This window comes from Scyliorhinus canicula, chromosome 10, assembly GCF_902713615.1.
Source record: "Scyliorhinus canicula chromosome 10, sScyCan1.1, whole genome shotgun sequence".
In the NCBI taxonomy this organism is placed as follows: domain Eukaryota; kingdom Metazoa; phylum Chordata; class Chondrichthyes; order Carcharhiniformes; family Scyliorhinidae; genus Scyliorhinus; species Scyliorhinus canicula.
Genome location: NC_052155.1, coordinates 83,273,850 through 83,295,834, shown reverse-complemented (window position 1 = coordinate 83,295,834; position 21,985 = coordinate 83,273,850).

Genomic DNA, 21,985 nt, shown 5'->3' with positions numbered 1-21,985 from the left:
ACCTTCAGCTGTATCAGCCCCCAACCTCGCCCACTCTCCAGAGCACCTCACACCTGAACCCTTCCCCGATATCCTCTCCCAACTCTTCCTCCCACTTTGGTTTGATCCCTTCCAGTGGTGCCTTCTCCTCTTCCAGAATAGCTCCGTAGACCATTGATGCTAACCCCTTCTCCAGTCCCCCTGTCGTCAGCACCTCCTCCAGCAATGTGGAGGCCGGCTCCACTGGGAAGCTCTGTATCTCCTTCTTGGCAAAACCTCGAACCTGCATGTATCTAAACATCTCCCCCTGCTCCAGCCCATACTTCACTTCCATCTACTTCAATCCTGCAAACCGACCTCCAAGAAACAAATCTTTTAGTGTCTTATTCCCTTTCTCCTTCCATTTCCAAAAATTTCCTGGCTCAAATCTGTGGTTCCCCCAAATTGGCATTTTCCTTGACCCTGCCCCCAACCCGAAGTGTTGGCGAAACTGCCTCCAAATTCTCAATGAAGCTATAATTACCGGACTCCCCGAGTATTTCCGCTGGGGTATCGGGAGCAACGCTGTTGCTAGTGCTTTCAATCCCGACCCCCTGCACAAACTCTCCTCCATTGAGACCCACTGGGAATCAACCCCTCTGACCCAGCTCCGCACCTTCTCCACACTCGCCGCACAGTAGTAATACATCAGGTTCGGAAGATCCAAACCCCCTGCCTGCCTTCCCCTCTGTAGCAGCACCTTTCTAACTCTGGCCACCTTCCCTCCCCATATGAACGAGGTAATCCTTCCCTCAAACTCTTTGCAAAAGCCATTGGCAGGAAAATCGGCAGGCATTGAAAAATAAACAGAAATCGCAGCACCACGTTCATTTTAACCGCCTGTACCCGACCCGCCAGTGACAGAGGGAGACCATCCTATCTTGCCAGGTCGGCTTTCACGCTCCCCACCAAACTAGAGATCTTGGACCTGCGAAGCCTCCCCCATTCCTGGGCAACCTGCACCCCCAGATACCTGAAGTGAGTCCCTGTCCTATGGAATGGCTGCTCTGCCCCCACCCCCGGCTGAGACACCACAAAATACTCACTCTTGTCTGGATTTAGTTTGTACCCCGAGAAAGACCCAAACACTTGAAGCATCTCCAATAATCCCCCTCTCGACACACTTGGTTCCGACATGTATAACAGCAATTCATCGGCATATAAGGACACCCTATGCTCTATCCCCCCCTGCACTATTCCTTTCTCAACCCCCAAACTTCTTAATGCGATGGCCAATGACTCAATTCCCCCCCCCCCCCACTCGTTCCCTTTACAAACCCCAAACTTCTTAACGCGACGGCCAATGACTCAATCTGGAGTGCAAACAGCAGGGGGGAACATAGGACATCCCTGCCTAGTACCATGATGGACAGAAAAGTATCTCGAGCTGATGTTGTTTGTGCGGATACTCGCCCTCAGCTCCTTATATAGTAGCTTTACCCAGTTCACAAATCTTGGTCCAATCCCAAACCGCTCCAGAACTGCCATCAAGTACCCCCATTCTACCCAGTCAAATGCCTTCTCAGGGTCCAATGACACAACCACCTCTGTTTCCTTCTCCTCTGCCAGTGCCATAACGACGTTCAATACCCTTCTAATGTTTGGAAAGAGCTGCCTCCCTCTCACGAACCCCGTCTGATCCTCACCTATCACCTTCGGAAGGCACTCCTCCAGCCTGCCTGCCAGTACTTTTGCCAATACTTTTGCGTCCACATTCAGAAGTGATATGGTGTTATACGACCCACACTCCGTCGGATCCTTTTCTTTTTTTAGCAATAGGGAAATCAATGCCTGCCCCAAGGTTTGAGGCAGCACCCCCTTCCTTATTGCCTCTTCAAACATCCCCACCATCAGGGGTGCCAGCTTATCCTTGAATTTTATATAATATTCCACCTGAGACCCATCCGGCCCTGCCACCTTCCCCGACTGCATCCTCCCAATCGCACCCTTTATTACCTGCTCCACTATCGCTCCTTCTAATGTAGCTCTCCCCCCTCCCCTCACCTCGGGTACTCCAAACTATCTAGAAATTCCACGGTCTCCCCCAGGTGGCTCTGACCTGTACAACCTCTCATAAAATTCCTCCAAAACCTTGTTAATCATAGAACATAGAACATAGAACGATACAGCGCAGTACAGGCCCTTCGGCCCACGATGTTGCACCGACATGGGAAGTCAAAAACTAAAGGCCATCTAACCTACATTATGCCATTATCATCCATATGCTTATCCAATAAACTTTTAAATGCCCTCAATGTTGGCGAGTTCACTACTGTTGCAGGTAAGGCATTCCACGGCCTCACCACTCTTTGCATAAAAAACCTACCTCTGATGTCTGTCCTATATCTATTACCCCTCAATTTAAGGCTCGTGCTAGCCACCTCCATCCGTGGGAGAAGGCTCTCACTGTCCTGGTAAATCTCCTCTGCACCCGTTCCAAAGCTTCCACGTCCTTCCTATAATGAGGCGACCAGAACTGTACGCAATACTCCAAATGCGGCCGTATCAGAGTTTTGTACAGCTGCAACATGACCTCATGGCTCTGGAACTCAATCCCTCTACCAATAAAGGCCAACACACCATAGGCCTTCTTCACAACCCTATCAACCTGGGTGGCAACTTTCAGGGATCTATGTACATGGACACCGAGATCCCTCTACTCATCCATACTGCTAAGAATTTTACCATTAGCCAAATATTCCGCATTCCTGTTATTCTTTCCAAAGTGAATCACTTCACACTTCTCTACATTAAACTCCATTTTCCACCTCTCAGCCCAGCTCTGCAGCTTATCTATGTCCCTCTGTAACCTGCAACATCCTTCCACACTGTCTACAACTCCACCGACTTTAGTGTCGTCTGCAAATTTACTCACCCAACCTTCTGTGCCCTCCTCTAGGTCATTTATAAAAATGACAAACAGCAACGGCCCCAGAACAGATCCATGTGGTACGCCACTCGTAACTGAACTCCATTCTGAACATTTGCCATCAACCACCACCCTCTGTCTTCTTTCAACTAGCCAATTTCTGATCCACATCTCTAAATCACCCTCAATCCCCAGCCTCCGTTTATAGACGACCGTGGGGAACCTTATCAAACGCTTTACTGAAATCCATATACACCACATCAACTGCTCTACCCTCGTCTACCTGTTCAGTCACCTTCTCAAAGAACTCGATAAGGTTTGTGAGGCATGACCTACCCTTCACAAAACCATGCTGACTATCCCTAATCATATTATTCCTATCTAGATGATTATAAATCGTATCTCTTATAATCCTCTCCAAGACTTTACCCACAACAGACGTGAGGCTCACCGGCCTATAGTTACCGGGGTTATCTCTACTCCCCTTCTTGAACAAAGGGACCACATTTGCTATCCTCCAGTCCTCTGGCACTATTCCTGTAGCCAAGGATAACATAAAAATCAAAGCCAAAGGCTCAGCAATCTCTTCCCTGGCTTCCCAGAGAATCCTAGGATAAATCCCATCAGGCCCCGGGGACTTATCTATTTTCACCTTGTCCAGAATTGCCAACACTTCTTCCCTATGCTCCTCAATGCCATCTATTCGAATAGCCTGGGTCTCAGCATTCTCCTCCACAACATTATCTTTTTCCTGAGTGAATACTGATGAAAAGTATTCATTTAGTATCTCGCTTATCTCCTCAGCCTCCACACACAACTTCCCACCACTGTCCTTGACTGGCCCTACTCTTACCCTAGTCATTCTTTTATTCCTGACAATCAGATCCGGAGCCACCACCAACTTTCCTGTCCTATCCCTCACCTGAACAATTTCCCTTACGCTGCCTCCCTCAGAGGCTGACCTGCATTATCTCCATGTTCGTAAACTGCACCCCTTGCCCGTCTCAGTTGGCGCACCGCCTTTCTGGTGGATAGTCGGTCAAAGCTCGCTTGTGGTTCCTTCCTCGTTTCCAGCTTCGCTGGGTCCCCATCTCCTGCATAACTGCTATCTATCTCCAACATTTCTTTCAAGTAATTGATTTGTTTTCCCAACATTAGTTTGTCCAATTACTGCGGAAACTTTACATGTTTTATCTGAGATTGTGTTCTATCCCCTTGTCAAGTTAGTAAAGCAAAAAAAAGTTGTGGAACAAAATGTTGCTCTATAATGGCAACATTTCAGTTTGTGATGACAGTGAAATATGGATGGAATAGTTGATGCATTGGGTTACGACACTCTTTTTTTATTATTGGAACTTGTGTTTGACTGAAGTCTAAAGAGATAAAAGATGCCTTTAGAAGGTTTTCAGGTTCCTGTCTCAAATAAATTTGTGCAGGCCTAGCCCATTTCTTAATGAGTACTGTTACGCAGCACAAAATGGCTGTAATTTTCACAAATTGCACGAAAATAAATCCTTGTGGTATCCTTGAGTCTCAGTCTGCTGAGTTCCCATTGTGAGCTATATCGAGTGAGAAAATGCTGAGCAGAGGTTGCACAATCTCCCAGCAGGAAGGAGGGAGACACTCTCTGGCTTCTCTCTACTGTTTCATGGAAGTGTTGTACCTGTAAAACCTCAGATACTTTCGACCAGTTTACTCACTCAATCGTTTTACCCAGGTGCCCTTATTTGCGAGATGAACAAAGGACAAAACAGGTGCACGGTTCAACGCAATTTTATTCACAATTCTCTTACTCAACAATGTATGACTCAGGACTGGATTCTTCCGCTACGTCTGCCACAAGAATGCTACGAGCAAGAGGAAGACATTGGAGAACTCCATTGACCTCGGGCAGGATTCTGTGGTCACCGGACGAATGGGGCCGTTGGAAACTCAGGGCCCTTTCTTCTTGCGATGGTTGCACCTGGGGGACTCCCAGGTTATCGCTGAAGGTCTGTTCGATGTTCCTTTCATTATACTGGTATGCTAGGATTGAGTCATAGGTATATGCCCACAACTGGCCAATGTCCCATCCAGACCCCAACTCATTAATGGGAAAAACAGGATACTCCTGTTTATCCAAGGTGATGCAATCAAGACTCATTGTCCTCTTAAACACCCTTGTCTGACCAGCCATCAGCTCATTGAGGAGTCTGATGGCTTCTCTTGTCTGTACTTCGTCCTGCTGCAAAGTTGATCACCTGTGTCTGGATGTTTGTTACATATTCATAGCATGGTCTTCTTCTTTTGTGTGAACGGGAGTGGGTAATCACAAAGTCCACATAACGATAACAAGTTTATGCTTTGACATGTGTGCTCTTGCAGATGGCCATTATCGATTTCAGCCAGGGCTTCATGAGACAGTTTTTGTTCCTGGCTTATGTATATCTCCTCAGCCTGTTTTCAGTACCACAGAAGCCAATTTCAATGCAGAGACTGTCGCCTGGGGAGCAGACTATGAACTTATAGAGCTGGTTTCTTCGTCGGGAGGATCCTCTGTTTCGCCGGCAGTGCACTCACGGATTTCCCGACAGGCATGAGGGTGCCCACAATGGGAAACCCCATTGGCCTGCTGTTGGGATGGAGAATCCCACTGCCGGCAGGGCATGCCGCACTAGAAAACGCATGCAGCCGGGATGGAGAACCACGCCCACATTCTCAGCTGCAGGTACCAACCCAGCATTTCTTAAGTGACTTGCACAACTTAAGGACATCCTAGTGCATTACAGCCAATGAAGCTCTTTGGAAGTTTAGTCACCGTTATGATGTACAAAGTGTGTCAGCCAGTCTGCGAGGCCCCACAAACAACAATGGGGTGAGGATCAGATAATCTGTTTTTAGTGATGTTGGTTGATGGACAAATATTGACCAGAATACAGAGAAGAACCCCCGATATTTCTTCAAAATAGTGCCATGGGATTGTTTACATCCTCCTGCGTTAATGCCAGGCCTGAATAATAGTAAACTCTCCACTCACATCAGCTCATTAATTTGCCAATTCTTTTTAATAAAATATAAACTTGCTGTTAAGATTTATAAAATACTTGGAATTTTGCAGATAATTCTGGTCGCCACACTACCAGAAGGATGTGGAGGCTTTGGAGCGGGTGGATAGGAGGTTTATCAGGATATTGCCTGATCTGGAGGGCGTTAGCACGGCGGAGAGGCTGAATAGACTCAGACTGTTTACATTAGAAAGACGGAGGTTGAGGGGTGACCTGATAGAGCTCTACACGGTTATGAGGGGCATGGATGGAGTGGATGGGTAGGCACTCTTTCCCAGGGTGGAGGGGAATGTCACCAGGGGGCCTAGGTTTAAGGTCCATGGGGCAAAGTTTAGAGGAGATATGCAAGGCAGGATTTTTACACAGGGGGTGGTGAGTGTCTGGAATGCGTTGCCAGGGCAGGTTGTGGAAGCAGCTAGATTAACAGCGTTCAAAAGGCATCTTGACAAATACATGGGACTTACGAAAAATCGGAGAATAGCGGGCGGAGTAAATTTTTACGGACACGCTGGTCCGACGCCCTCCCGCTATTCTCCCCCCCCTCCCCCCCCAACGGCCGCCCCCCGACACGAATCGCTGCTCGCCGTTTTTTTACGGCGAGCAGCGATTCTCCCCTGGCCGATGGGCCGATTTCCAAGGCCTTTACGGCCGTTTTTATGAACGTAAAACACACTGGTCTGACCGTTCGTAAAAACGGCCGTAAAGTCCCGATCTGGGGAACCATGGCATCGATTGGCACGGCTGTACCACGGCCATGCCAAGGGTGCCATGGGCCCGCGATCGGTGGGCACCGATCACGGGCAGCGGGTACTTAACCCGCGCACTCTTTCTCCCTCAGCCGCCCCGCTGGATCCATTCGCGGGGCGGCTGAGGGGCATACCGGCCCGCGCATGCGCGGGTTTCACGCATATGCATGATGACGTCATCCGCGCAGACGCGGGTTGGAGTCGTCCAATCCGCGCATGCGCGGCTGACGTCATCTGACGCGTCAGCCGTCGCTAACTTTGGCTAGCGGGCTTAACAAAATTCGTTAAGCCCGCGATGCCGGAGTTCACGGCCGCGCGATGCTAGCCCCGACCAGGGAGCAGAATCGGTTCCCGGTCGGGGGGGGGGGGGGGGGGGGGTGGAGGCTGGCGTCAAACGCACCCGTTTTTGACGCCAGCTCCCCGATTTTTCGTAACTCGGGAGAATCGCGCCCATGGAGAGGGGATGGGTACAGAGGGATACGGTACAAGGAAGTGCTGAGGGCTTTTGCCAAGGGTGGCATCATGACTGGCACAGGCTAGGAGGGCCGAAGGGCCTGTTCCAGTGCTGTATTGTTCTTTGTTCTTTGAATTAAAAAATAATTATAGGAAAATTCTCATTTTGAAATTATCAAATGTCAGAGATTTTAGATATGTCATTTTGACATGGTTATTATTACTGTATTTTACTGCTGATAATTATATATATAAACTTACTTCATTGTCATGATGATGTGACATGAGGTTATGAAATATTAATCTTTAATTTCATCGGGTAGTCAAATATATATTGAAATTTTTAAAAAGGACTTTTAAAGCAAGCGTGGTATCCCCAGGACATTGATAGTGGGGGATTTAGTGATGTTGATGCCATTAAATGTCAAGGGGTGAAGGTTTGATTCTCTCTTGTTGGAGATGGTCATTGCCTAGCGCTGTGTGGCGCGAATGCCACTTGTGTTACGGATGCCTGGTTAGCTCTCAACAGTGGCTAAGAGACTGGACCAGAACCATAACTTTTTTACGTTTTTAAGGCGGTGCAGAAAAAGCAATTCGTTCCAGGAGTGATAGCATTGAAAATTTTTTTTAGACTATCCAGTCCATTTTTTCCAATTAAGAGGTAATTTAGTGTGGCCAATCCACCTGGCCTACACATCTTTGGGTTGTGGGGGTGAAACCCACACAAACATGGGGAGAATGTGCAAAATCCACACGGACAGTGACCCAGAGCCGGGATCGAACCTGGGACCTCGGTGCCGTGAGGCAGCAGTGCTAACCACTGCGCCACCATGCTCCAGGAGTGATATCAGAAGAAATAGTGCTTTTTTTTTAAACAAGCTTTATTGAAACAAAAGAAACACAATATTAAAACTTTTAAACCTCAACCCTAACAATAACAGATTACAGGTAGTTTCTTAACCTTAACACGAGTTCCCATTAAACATCACTTTAAATGAACATACAGCTCTCATTTCACTAATGTAGGAAGGCAAAGATGCTGCTTGTATTTACAAAGCAATTTTCTACTGTTAGCCAAGTTCCTTTAGAGCCCTTTTGGAAAAGCTGGACAGTTTTTCATGACCTCTCTCGGTGACTTTTCAAATCCTTCTCACCTGTTCAAAATTCTTTCTCTCTCTCTCTGAGCTCCACCCAGCCCCTCAAGCAGCCCCTCTCTCCTGGGCTGCTCAGACTTGAACCCATCAGCATTATCTTGGCTGTTTTATTTCCCACTCCTGTTTATACAAAAGAACAGAGCCATGCTATTGACATGCAACTAACCTTCCATTGATGGACACAAAGGCCACCAGACTCTTTAATGGGCTAATGGCTGGTCATATATGCGTGTGCCGAAGGACAATGGATCTCTAGTAACTCATCATAGCAGAACAGGGACAGCCTGTGCATTCCCACTAATGAATTTCAGTCTGAATGGGACAATAATGGGACAATAGGGGCTGTTTAGCTCAGAGGGGCTGGTTAGCCCAGGGCTAAATCGCTGGCTTTGAAAGCAGACCAAGCAGGCCAGCAGCACGGTTCAATTCCCATAACAGCCTCTCCGAACAGGTGCCGGAATGTGGCGACTAGGGGCTTTTCACAGTAACTTCATTGAAGCCTACTCGTGACAATAAGCAATTGAATTGAATAATTCAGGCCAGGTGTGGGCATATCACTCTGACTCTGTGCAAGCAGTTTTTTTCTCAGTCTGTGTAACCTCTAGATTGCCAGCTACATCTTTGTTCCCATTTTTGGACCTAATTTCCTAATATCCCCCTCATACACTTGCCACTTATCAGCCCAAGCCTTGATATTGCCCAGGTCTTGCTTCATTTTCACGTGGACTGCTTCTGTGTCTAAGAAGTCACGAATGGTGGGAGGGCGACTAATAACATTGAAATGTATTCAATTTTATTAAAATGAGGTTTACGCCCTTCGTGGGCATGAATCTTGTGATCCCCCATCAAGGGGCGGGGAAAATCGGGAAGCACGATCTCTCCAGAGAAAATCGCGTTTCCTGATTCTCGCAAGGTTTTCTCCTCATGCTGCCGGTCCCGCGGATCGTAAATACAGGCTCAAGATCACGCCCACAGGACCACTGTTAAAACAAATCTGCCTTAGTCAAGAACAACAGTGAAGGACCCATGATCAGTGAACTCTCTATTTTTGCCTTTTATCATTGAATCACTGAATCTAAGTTTGGTCAAAAAGTAATCTCCTCCACTGTAAACTCGTAATATTCCATGCTCATGGTATGTGTTGTGATGGTCAGGACGTGTTTACCTTTTCAAATACTTTTATTTCTTTACCTGGGTAGGTTTTTAGCTCAATAGAAACTAACCCCCTTATGTTGAAACTCAAGAAAGTCTGTCCAACCGAGTTCTTTGCAATCAGAACATAAAGAGTTAAATAGACACTGAATTGACACATTTATCCTGAGAAATCTCAAAAAGCCTGTTGCAATCACTTGAGGAGTAGAAAAGAAAGGGTGAGTCACCCAATCATAACAACATAATTGTATTTTACATTTAGCCGTTTTTTGACAGAATGTGGGCATCTCTGGCTAGGCCAGCATTTGCTGTCCATCCATAACTGCGTTTGAGAAGGTGGTGCTGAGTTCCCTTCTTGAACCGCTGCAATCCATGTGGTGTAGGTACACCCACAGTGCTGTTAGGGAGAAAGCTAGTGAAGGTTATCAAGATTAAAAGACATGTTTTGATAATTTTTACTGTTTCTTCTAGTTTTTACAACTAAAGGATTAAAATAGATGTGGCTCTCATAAATCAGGCCTGTGCACATTCCTCTGGTTTGGCGCTTGCTTTTATCAATTTGCTGATTTCTCCAAATTCTTTACTTCCATTATCTTCATTAAAATCAACAAAATCGGGCAGCACGGTGGCCCAGTGGTTAGTACTGCTGCCTCACAATGCCAAGGTCTCAGGTTCGATCTCGGCTATGGGTCACTGTCCACGTGGAGTTTGCGCAGTCCTCTCCGTGTTTGCATGGGTTTCGCCCCCACAACCCAAAGATGTGCAGGGTAGGTGGATTGGCCATGCCAAATTGCATATTTAATCTCACAGACCATTCAACATCAGAGCTTAATACATTCATGGCCAAGATGGCAAAAGCAGGTCACAGTTTATCCATAGAACCCCACAGTGCAGAAGGAGCCATTTGACCCATCGAGTCTGCACTGACCCTACGAAAGACCCAAAACTTCACCTGAGCTGCACATCTTTGGGCTCTAAGGGGCAATTTAGCATGGCCAATCCAATTACCTGCACATCTTTGGACGGTGGGAGGAAACCCACCAGACATGCGGAGAACATGCAAACTCCACCAAGCCAGAATTGATCCCTGGTCCCTGGTGCTGTGAGGCAGCAAGGCTAACCACTGTGCCATCATGCTGCCCTTTATGGATACTATCTCTGTAACAATTAATGAAAATAAAGAAATCTGCTGGTTGAGATAGTTTCATCTCGATACTCAGCAAACTATGTACATGACACAGCAAAGATATTGTAATAATAATCTTTATTAGTAGGCTTACATTACACTGCAATTAGGTTACTGTTAAGATCCCCTAGACTCCACACTCCGCGCATGTTCGGGTACGCTGAGGGAGAATTCAGAATGTCCAATTCATCTAACAAACACATCTTTTGGGACTTGTAGGAAGAAACTGGAGCACCAGGAGGAAACCCACGCAGACACGGGGAGAACGTGCAGACTCCGCACAGACAGTGAGTCAAGCCGGGAATTCAACCCGGGTCCCTGGCGCTGTGAAGCAACAGTGCTAACCATTGTGCTCCCGTAAAAGGATGAAAAGTAAACTTGCCAGCCTAGAAATTACAGTTAATTATATCCGCTGATAAACATTTAACATATTTGTATGACGTTCCACTTCCTTATTTTAATCCTTACTCAAACTCCATTCATTATATCTTTTATGGTATAACTTTGTTGCTGAAATAGCAGGCAAATGAATGTCACATGAATATGTTAAGCATTCACCCACTAATGCTACCAACAATAATTCCTAAGCCATAGACTTCAAAGTCTGAAAGGCTCTCACCCTTCCTTAATGGGTCAGTGACTTGTGCTGAAAACCAGTGTGACGTTTTATCCACTTCAAAAGACAATGCAGATGGCAGAATTTGAAACATCACCGCCTGTGATTTGTTACGCATGATCGGCAAAGGGGCCTAAAGCTTGCTGCTAAGCAATACTGCTTGCAGAATGACAAGTAGACCAACAGTGCACAGGTACCAGAACCAAACTCAGAAAACTCTCCCCTTCGTCTACTCTGAAATGGAATTCTGGCATCTACCCCAACGATATTGAATACCTCGTGGATGCTGCATCAGGTACACTCAGATTCCAGTCGTCTCATTATTTCCACAACATGGTTTATATACTCACTTCGGGAAATGATGCTGCCTATTAACCATTATTCTGTTTACATCACTGTCAATATGACCATGTAGAGCTTTATGTTTCTTCTGTCTTCACCAAACAAAAATACTATAAAGTGAAATGACACTGTTAGTAATATGGTTACTGTTTCAATATTGAATCCTAACAGCCACATATCACAGCTGGACTGAGTTCTGGATATAACAGGACCTCCCTTACTTTCAGTTCTGAGTATGAAAGGAATAACAAATGTTACATCTCAGGGGTTTCATCAATTGTCATGCGGAGAAGGTCATTTCTAATTCCATTTCTGATATTGGACATCAGGCTAAAATATTTCAGGTAGATTGTTTTTGTACATTTAGAGCTCATTAGAGGAGAGAAGGTTAAGGAGAAGTGTAATAGTGGTGTTCAAAATCAAGAAGAGATTTGATAGAGTAAATAAGAAGAAACCATTTTCAGTGGTGACTGCCTTGTAGAACACCTTTGTGGGGTCTGAAAGCATCATTTTGAGCTTTGGGTCACCTATCTTTTCAATGCTCCACATTGGTCTTACACTGACCTCTATGTCCTGAGCCTCCTGTATTGTTCTAATTAGCTTGAGGAAAGGAGCCTTCCCGACTCAACACTGAATTTGAACCGTGATATCTCTTCCTCCATTTTGTTGTCTTTATCTTTGGAGGATTCAATTTCCTTTCTGTTTTTCTCTTGTTTTTTAGACAGCAGCTGTCCATGGCTCTGCCATTCATCCCTCCTCTACACAGATCTTTTGCTTCTTCAATTGTCCCTATGGTTTATCACCACCAATTCTTTTGTACATTAATCTCATCTTCCAGCATCTCACAAATCTTCCATTTTGTTCTTTCTTGACCCCTTTTGCTTGTGTGACAGCTACTACACTTCTAACCATCCTCAGCCAGTGCATAACACCCTCCCATCCACTCTCAGAAACCCACTACCATATCATGTTAAATTGAGTTCCGATTGGCAGTGGGCGGGACTTCTGTTCACCCTTGGAGAGCTGCCAACCAATATGATTGGCCACCAGCTCTCCAGCCCACTTAGGCACAGTGCTGCCATGACCAGAAGAGGCACTGCAGTGCTCTGCCTGGAACTAAGCCCCGGGCCTGCTCTGAAGGTAAATTCCAGAGGTCCCGGAGGTGCGAGGGTAGGGATATGCCCTGGGAGTTCAGCAAGGGAGCGTTTGTGGCATCGGACAATAGTCCGAAGAGGAGGAGGGCCAGAGCTTGCAGATCCATGAGGGGAGGGCATTCCAAATCTGAAAGGGTCTTCAGGTTGAGGTACCACACCCCCCTTGCTGTGGCAGGATTGGGGTTTGCGCCTGCACACCAGCAGGAGGATACTAATGGGATGCAATTGGTCCTAATGACCCATTTGCATCCACAAGGCGGGTGCGGCACCAGAGTCTCCGGGTCCACTGATTCTCCAGTCCGCTGCACCGAGAATCATGTGGGCGAGGATCACTACTGGTATATTTAAACGTGACCCTGACGTGGTTGTCTTTCAGGAGTTGCCCGCAAATTCCATGCAAAGACCACCATCCACCCCCACAATGCAAGACCTGCCCACTGTTCCCCCAGCCGTCCCCCCATCCCCTCCAAGAGATCCTAAAATGGGAGACTCCCCCAAAGACCCCCTCGAGATCCCCCTGGATAGCAGGACCCCCCTCCCTCCATAGAGGCCCAACAAATAGAGGAACTTCCACAAGACCCCACTGGATAGGGGGACTCCCCCCCCCCCCCCCCCCCCCCCCCACAGGCATCCCCTAAATTGAGGGATCATCCCCACGTGACATACTGAAGAGGGGGACCCCATGAATAGGAGAACCCCCGTGACTCCTCAAAAGACCCCCTGGATAAGGGGACCCCCACAGGCACCCTCTGAATATGAGGATCCATCGAGACCCCCTGAATAGGGGTACCTTCCAAGACTATCTAGATAGGGGAACCCCTCATATGAACCAAACATCAACCACTTCAAAAGATAGTTAAGTGCAGTCAATTTCCAGCTCAATCACACAAGCGTGAAGTGGGGGGGGGGGGGGTGATTGGAATGCGCTTAACTCTCTTTGAAGTGGTTAATGTTTGTAAACATTGTGGTTACAGCACTTCAGAGTTACTCATTCATGATTGGAGATGAATGAAATAAGACTGTCAGCTGTGTTTGTGGAAGCTGTCAATCACAGCCCACGAAGAAAATGAAAGAATGGCTTGCAGCTAAAGGATTTGATGGATTTAAATCCATGCTTTTCTCTGTCCAAGAATGGACACGTGCTGCTTCCTTTCTCTGTGCCAGCAGATATATCACCTTGGTGAGTGTTACAACAGTAATTCTTATCACTGCCTCTGTCTGGACTGCTCTCTCGCCTTCTGGGGTTCTGTGGAGGGGGTGGGTGGGTGGGATCCTTTAGGTATGGGGTCTCTGAGGGATTTCCTTAGTTAAGAGTCTCTGGGGGGCTCCCTCTAGCTGGAGAGTTCCTGTGGGTGTCCCCCTATACACGGGCTGCTATGGGGTCCCCCTATTCAGGTAGTCTCTGAGGACGGGCAGGTCAGGTCACCTGCATATTTGTGGGAAGGGGAGAACCCTGAAAATCGTGGGGGGGGGGGGGGTGTATCGCGATTCGGGGGCTGCTTTGCAATGTGGGAAGGGGGTGTAGCCAGCTGTGGGACTTGCTATCAGGCCGCCCATTCAAAATGGTGCCCAATAGCGGGATTCTCTCACATGGTGAGGAGCTGGGAGCGCAAATCAATTCCAATCCACCTCCAGCGGGTGAAGATCCTAAATGGAGAATCTCGGCCATCCTCGATTAAGATTATAGCTTGCAGGTTGATATCCAAGCAGATTTTAAATGCGGTGAGAGTCTCTGCCTCATCACTGTTTCAGACAGAGGATTCCAGGTTCAAACCACCCTGGGTGAAAAACGTTTCCTCATTGTTCCGCTAATCCTTCCACCAACTACTTTAAATCTATGCCCCCTGGTCTTTGATACCTATGATAAGCCAAATAGGTTGTCAATTCTCCTCATAATTTTATACACGTCCATTAAGTCACCCGTCAGCCTCTTTTGTTCCAAGGAATTCAACTCCAGCCTATTTCATATTTTCTCAAAGGGGCGGAACTCTCCATCCCGCCAGCTCCGTTTTCCTACGCAGCGCGGCCCTCGCTGGCAGCGGGATTCTTCTTTCCTGCAGCCGGCCAACGGGGTTTCCCATTGTGGGCTACCCCATGTTGGGAAACAATAATAATCAAAATCTAATAACAATCTTTATTATTGTCACAAGTAGGTTGACAGTATGGCAGCACGGTAGCACACGTGGCTAGCACTGTGGCTTCACCAGAGCCAGGGTCCCAGGTTCCAGTCCCTGTTGGGTCTATGTCTGTGTGGAGTCTGCACGTTCTCCCCGTGTCTGCGTGGGCTTCCTCCGGGTGCTCAGGTTTCCTCCCACAGTCCAAAGGCATGCAGGTTAGGTGTATTGGCCATGCTAAATTGCCCTTTGTGTCCAAAAAGGTTAGGAGGGGTTATTGGGTTATTGGGTTGTGGGGATAGGGTGGAAGTGAGGGCTTAAGTGGGTCGGTGCAGTCTCGATGGGCCGAATGGCCTCCTTCTGCACTGTATGTTCTATGTTCTATATACATTAACACTACAATGAACTTACTGTTACTGTTACTGTTAACTTACTGTTAAAGCCCCTGGTCGCCACATTCCGGCGCCTGTTTGGGAACACAGAGGGTGAATTCAGAATGTCCAAATTACCTAACAGCATGTCTTTTGGGACCTGTGGGAGGAAACCGGAGCAGCCGGAGGAAACCCACGCAGGCACGGGGAGAACATGCAGCCTCCGCACAGACAGTGACCCAAGCAGGGAATCGAACCTGGGGCCCTGGAGCTGTGAAGCAACGGTGATAACCAGTGTGCTACCGTGCCGCCCTAAACACAGGGCATGGGTATGCTGCCAGCGGAGTGGAGGATCCCGCCGGCGGAGAACCCCACAGAGGATTTTCCAGTTCTGGCAATAATTTTTGTATCATTTGGAAACTTCTTAATCATGCCCCCTTACAAACTATAAAAAGAAAAAAATGTGCAGGTTGGGTGGATTGGCCATGATAAACTACCCCTTAGTGCCAAAAGGTTTGGTGGGGGTAGTGGGTTACGGGGATAGGGCGGCGGCTTGGGCTTAAGTAGGGTGCTCTTTCCAAGGGCCGGTGCAAACTCGATGGGCCGAATAGCCTCCTTCTGCACTGTAAATTCTATGATCCTATGAAAATGACCAAGTATGGAATCCCTCTGGTAACAGCCTTCTAGTTAGAAAAACATCTGCCAACCATTACCCTTTGGTTCCTGCCATTAAGTCAATTTTGGTACAATTTGCCATTCTCCCTCTGGTCCAGGGATTCATCCTCTACTTTGCAGAAGCTGGAGGCTGATTCCCTGAAACATCTTCCTATCTCCCGCAGACAATGAGTCCACTACCAAACACCAAACCATTATTTCTAAGAACGTCAATGACCTCAACTTCCTCTGGACATCTTTCCTTGATGGCCTCCAACTTCATTGAACCCAATATTGAACAGCTCGCTTTTACTTCCTTTCCAAGGTCCAGAAACAAGACTGCAAATGTTTCAGCCTTTCTATCCCCATTGAACTGATTTCATCCAATTTTAACTCGATTTTTACTTCACTTGTCCACTCTCTTCCCATCTAAATCCATTACACTTCCAATATTGCAAATTGAACAGTTTCCAATTTGTTGGTCCTAACTATCTCCTTTTCACCATGGATGCCCAAATCTTTTGTGGGATATAGAATCATGCAATCCCTACAGTGCAGAAGGAGGCCATTCGGCCCATCGAGTATGCATCGACCCATCAATAAGGCAGTTTACCTACATCCACTCCACCCTATCCCCGTCACCTAACCTGCATATCCCTGGACGCTAACGGGAAATTTATAACGGCCAATCCACCTAAACTACACATCTTTGGACTATGGGAGGAAACCTATACAAACACGGGAAGAACGTACAAACTCCACACAGGCAGTGACCATTGATCGGAATTGAATATGGGTCCCTGGCGCTGAGAGGCAGCACTGTGTCATCGTGCCACAGTGGAACATTCCTTGTCCTTGTCCTTTTCGCGTTCCCTCACGCACTCCTTTTTCTACGTCTTGATGATTGAACTAGTGCCTTTGATGTTCTCACTCTGAACAGGAAATGATCATCAACTTTGCTTCCAATTTCCACCCTTCTCTCACCTTCACATGGTAATCTCCAACTCATAGAATTTTGACAGCACAAAAAGAGGCCATTCAGCCCTTCGAGTTGCATCCATTCCGTTCCCCCAGTTTTTCCATATCGATCACGTATGGTCTTATCATACAACCTCCATACTGGCGGGTCAGATATGTCTTCCATTTTCCTCAACCAAGAATTCACCCTCACTATAGTTGGCAGAACTCTTGACCATGTTCATCCCATTTAATGCACTTTTGCTGCCACAACCTTCTTTCCCACCCAGAAGCATGATAGAGCTTTCTTTGTTCTCACCTTCCACCCCACCATAGAATAAGAGAATAGTTATAGCACAAAAAGAGGTCATTCAGCCTGTTGTGTCAATGCTAGCTCTTTGCAACTCATCTACTACCACTCCTCTGTCTTTTTCCCGTAGCTCTGAAATGATCGATGGGCCGAATGGCATAATTCTGCTCTGATATCTTATAGCTTATGAACAGACAGAGGCAGTGTTTTCCAGACCTTAGCCACTCACTTCATAAAAAACATTTTTCCTTTAGTTGCTGCCAGTTCTTTTGTCACTTACTTTAAACCGATGACTTCTGGTTCTCAAATCTTCCAACAATGGGAGCAATTTTTCCGATTTACTCAAACAAGAACCCTCTTGATTTTAAACACCTCAGGCAAATCACCTCTCAACCTTTGCTTCTTCAAGGACAACAGCCCCAACTTCTCTCATTTAATGAAGTTCCTCGTTCCTTTTTCTTTTCTTTATTTTTATAAATTTAGTGTACCCCCCAATTCATTTTTTCCAATTAAGGGGCAATTTAGCATACCTGCACATGTTTGGATTGTGGGGGCAAAACCCACGCAAACACGGGGAGAATGTCCAAACTCCACACGGACAGTGACCCAGAGCCGGGATCGAACCTGGGACCTCGGCGCCATGGGGTATCAGTGCTAACCACTGTGCCGCCCTACTGCCCAAAGTACCTCATTCCTGAATCCACCCTTGAAAATCTTTTCTGCACCCTCTCTCATGCCTTCACATTCTGCCTAAAGTCAACACACTGCTCTAGTTTGAAGTCCAACCACTGTTTTATAAAATGTAAACACAGAGAATACTGGAAAAACAAGTCATAACTGTCTCTCTCCTTACACCTACTGCAGGACCTGCTGAGTTTTTCCAATATTTTCCAGTATTCCCCTATTTGTAAAGCTCAGGAATTTTTATACTTTATTAACCCCTTTCTCAATCTATCTTGCCACCTTCAATGTGTTGCGCGCACGGTAGCAAGTGGTTAGCACTGTTGTTTCACAGCGCCCAGGTCCCAGGTTTGATTCCCGGCTTGGGTCACTGTCTGCGCGGAGTCTGCACGTTCTCCCTGTGTCTGCGCGCGTTTCCTCCGGGTGCTACGGTTTCCTCCCACAAGTCCCGAAAGACGTGCTTGTTAGGTAATTTTGAAATTCTGAATTCTCCCTCAGTGTACCCGAACAGGTGGCGGAATGTGGCGATGAGGGGATTTTCACAGTAACTTCATTGTAGTGTTAATTTAAGCCTACTTGTGACAATAAAGATTATTATTATAACCCCAGGTCACTCTGCTTCTGTACCCTCTTTAGAATTGTAGACTGTAGTTAATGTTGCCTCTCTGTTCTTCCAACCAAAATGAATCACTTAACACTTTTCTGCATTAGGGCAGCACGGTAGCACAGTGGTTAGCACTGCTGTCTCATGGTGCTGATGTTCCAGGCTCGATCCGGGCTCTGGGACACTGTCCGTGTCACTCAGCCAATTTTGTGTCCATGCTGCTGTTCCATGAGATCTGACTTTACTGAAGTTTGTTTTATGGCACTTTGTTAAATGCCTTTTCACAGTCCATGTATACTATTTCAATGGCATTACCCTCATCCACCCTCTCTGTTACCTCACCCAAAAACTCAAGCAGGTTAGTTGAACATAATTTACCAACCTCTGTATTCAATGATCAGCCTTCGCCATTTCCACCCCTCCAGTGCAACACACTCGCCAAGCACACCTTCTCCTTCCTTTCCTGTATTCCAAAGAGACTGTTCAGTCTGTCTCTTCCTCAATCAATCCCAATTAGCCCTCCCCTTTCCATGGCACCTTTACATACAAGTAGATGCCACAGCAACCTTTCATATCCTCTCTCCTCAATATCCAAGGCCCCAAAGTCTCCTTCCAGGTGAAACAGCAATTTACATGTATTTCTTTCAATTTAGTATCCTGTATTCACAGCTCAAAATGTGATCTTCCCTACACTGGAGTGGAGCGGATTGGTGGTGGTGGGGGGACGGTGCAGAGGAACCAAACACAGATTGGGTCACCTCCTTTCAGTCCACAAGGTTAATCTCTACTTTCCAGTCGCGCATTGTTTTAATTCTCTGCCTTGCTCTCATGCTAACCTCACAGTTCATGGCCTCCTGCAGTGTTCCAATGAAGCTCAACATAAGCTGGAGCAACAGCATCTCATCTTTTGATTAGGCAGGTACTCAACATTCAGTTTAACAATTTCATACCATAATTTTTAGTCCTGTTGTGTTACCTTTCTCTTTATAAATGTTGCTCTTCTTTTCATTCATCTCTTGTGTCTGTTTTTGGATGTCAGCTGTTCATTGTTCTGTCATTCACACCGCCTCTGGAGACATCTTTTGTTTCTTTACTAGTCCCATTACCACTCTCTCTGGCTTTGTGCCACCAAGCCTTCTGTCACTTAATCTTTCCTTCCCTTCATCCTATTACAGAACTACACGATTGTTCTTTTCCCAAACTTACCCCCACCTTTCACTTGATGGAACCGATTGCATTTCTAACTTTTCTCAGTTTGATGAAATGTCATCAATCTGAAAGTCAAAGCTGTTTTTCTCTCCACAGATGCTCCCTGACTTGTTGAGTATTTTTTTGGCAGTTTCTGATTTTATTATAGAAAAAGTCAACAACCAGTCGACACAAGTTTAAGGTGATTGATGTAAGAATTGAGATGGGAGCTAGAGGTAGAGCCTGAATGCTCTGAGTTCAAGTCCCACTCCATGATGTGTAGGCCACAGAACACAGGTTGCTGATGCAGGCAAGCCTGGGTGTATTGGTGTTAGTCCGCAGCCTGGATAAATGGGGAGAATGCATCACAGGAGGGGTATACGACCATCAAATTCCAAAAGTGATGGTTAATATGGACTAACAATGTGGCAATCCCATTTGTATGGGTGAAAGCTGAGTATATAAGAACTGAGACAAGGATTTTATTTTAGGCAGCGAGTCACTATAATCTGGAGTGCACTGCCTGAAAGGGTGGTGGAATTAGAGTCAATAGTAACTTTCAAAAGAAAATTGGAGAAATACTTGAAGCAGAATAATTTGCAGGGCTGTGGGAGAAATGCTGAGGAGCGGAACTAACTGGATAGCTTTTTCAAAGAGCCAGCAGAAGTGTGAAAGACTGAATGGTCGCCTTCTGTACTGTATCATTCTATGTTTCAATGATTTGGGATTTTTTCGTGGTGTACTGACACATGGAACACTTTTCTGTAATGGAACCACACTGCATCATTGCATATAAAAATTTCTGAAAGATATATTTTGCATTCTCACATTTGTCATTAAATGAAGTCAGTGAAAGTCAGTCTCAATTTGCTTAGCAATGAGTGTGATAAAATCAAAAGGCTTCTGTATTTTGTTTCATGCTATTTCAAATAGTTAGCATTAAAATGGAAGCTATATTTCCTTCCTACATTACAAATAAAACAGCTGATTGTTCCGGAAATTGACCAGGATACTGGGCCTTCTTTCTTTTAGGTTGGAATTGAATTGTATATGAAAAGGGCATTTGGTAGGTATGTGAAACCTGTATGATATGAGAACCAGTCATTTGCATGACATGCACCTTTAATCATGGCTAATCAAACAACATAAACTTCAGAGATTTTAGTTCTGGTGAGTGTTCTGAGCTGTTTAGATGAATTGTAAATTTAACTCATCCATGTACAGCTTCACGTCATGAAGGTTTATGAAATCCTATATCATTCAAATGTCCTATCACTTAGTACATTGGTAAGATATAAATTCTAAAAGGGGAATTTTTAACCTTTGTGACTGATTCTATTTAATTACTTTCAGTATTGTTCTCTCAATAACCTTTCTATGTTTACTACTTCTTTGTATTTTTTGACTTATAACTAAATCTGACTATTGGTTTTGGTTTGTTTGTGTTGGCCTGACAATGTGGTCTTCTCTGCCTTTTGAAAAGAATCATGAAATTGGCAGCATCCTATGTGATTTCCATTGGAGAGTTCTGCAATTAGGGGATAATTGTTAATTCTCCATCATAAGGGTGCTGACATATAATATAAACCCTCTGAAAGAGCACTCTACCTAGAGCCCACTCCCCCACCCTATCCCTGTGCACTGATTATGGCCAGTCCACCTAACCTTCACATCTTTGGGCACTAAGGGACAATTTAGTCTTTGGACTATGGGAGAAAACCTGAGCACCTGGAGGAAACCAACATAGACACGGGGAGAACATGCAAACTCCATACATCACCCAAAGCCAGAATTGAACCTGGGTCCTGGCATTGTGAGTCAGCAGTGCTGACCACTGTGCCACCCTGTCATGTCTGTGGAATTGTATCAAAAAACAGAAAGCTTAACTGAACTATAAAATAAAACAACCTGTACATAATTCCCACAGAACTTTTTTTTTTTTAAATTTTATAAACGTATTTTATTACAACCATGTAAAAGCAGGTTACAGCAAATAAACACCCTTGGGAAACATACTTCCCAACAATTAACTATACAGTCTGTACAGATTTTTCCCTTTTTCACCCCCCATCACTCTCCATCACCCACCCCCCTGCAGACCTTTATACACTCAACATGAAACAGAAACAATATTGAGATCAACCAGTTAAACTTTTATGTGCAAATCAAATAACATTGGATTGCCACCTTTTAAAAATGGGAAGCAATTTTTTTGTTGGAATGAACTCTTTTGTTGAAGAAACCTCAGAGATGGGTGGAGATGACAATGGAATCAGCGGCAGGCAAGTTATTGCAGACAACTCATGGCCCAGCAAAGAGCTCCTGCTTTCCCACAACTCAGCAGTTTAGTAATTAATAGAGTTGATTGAAAG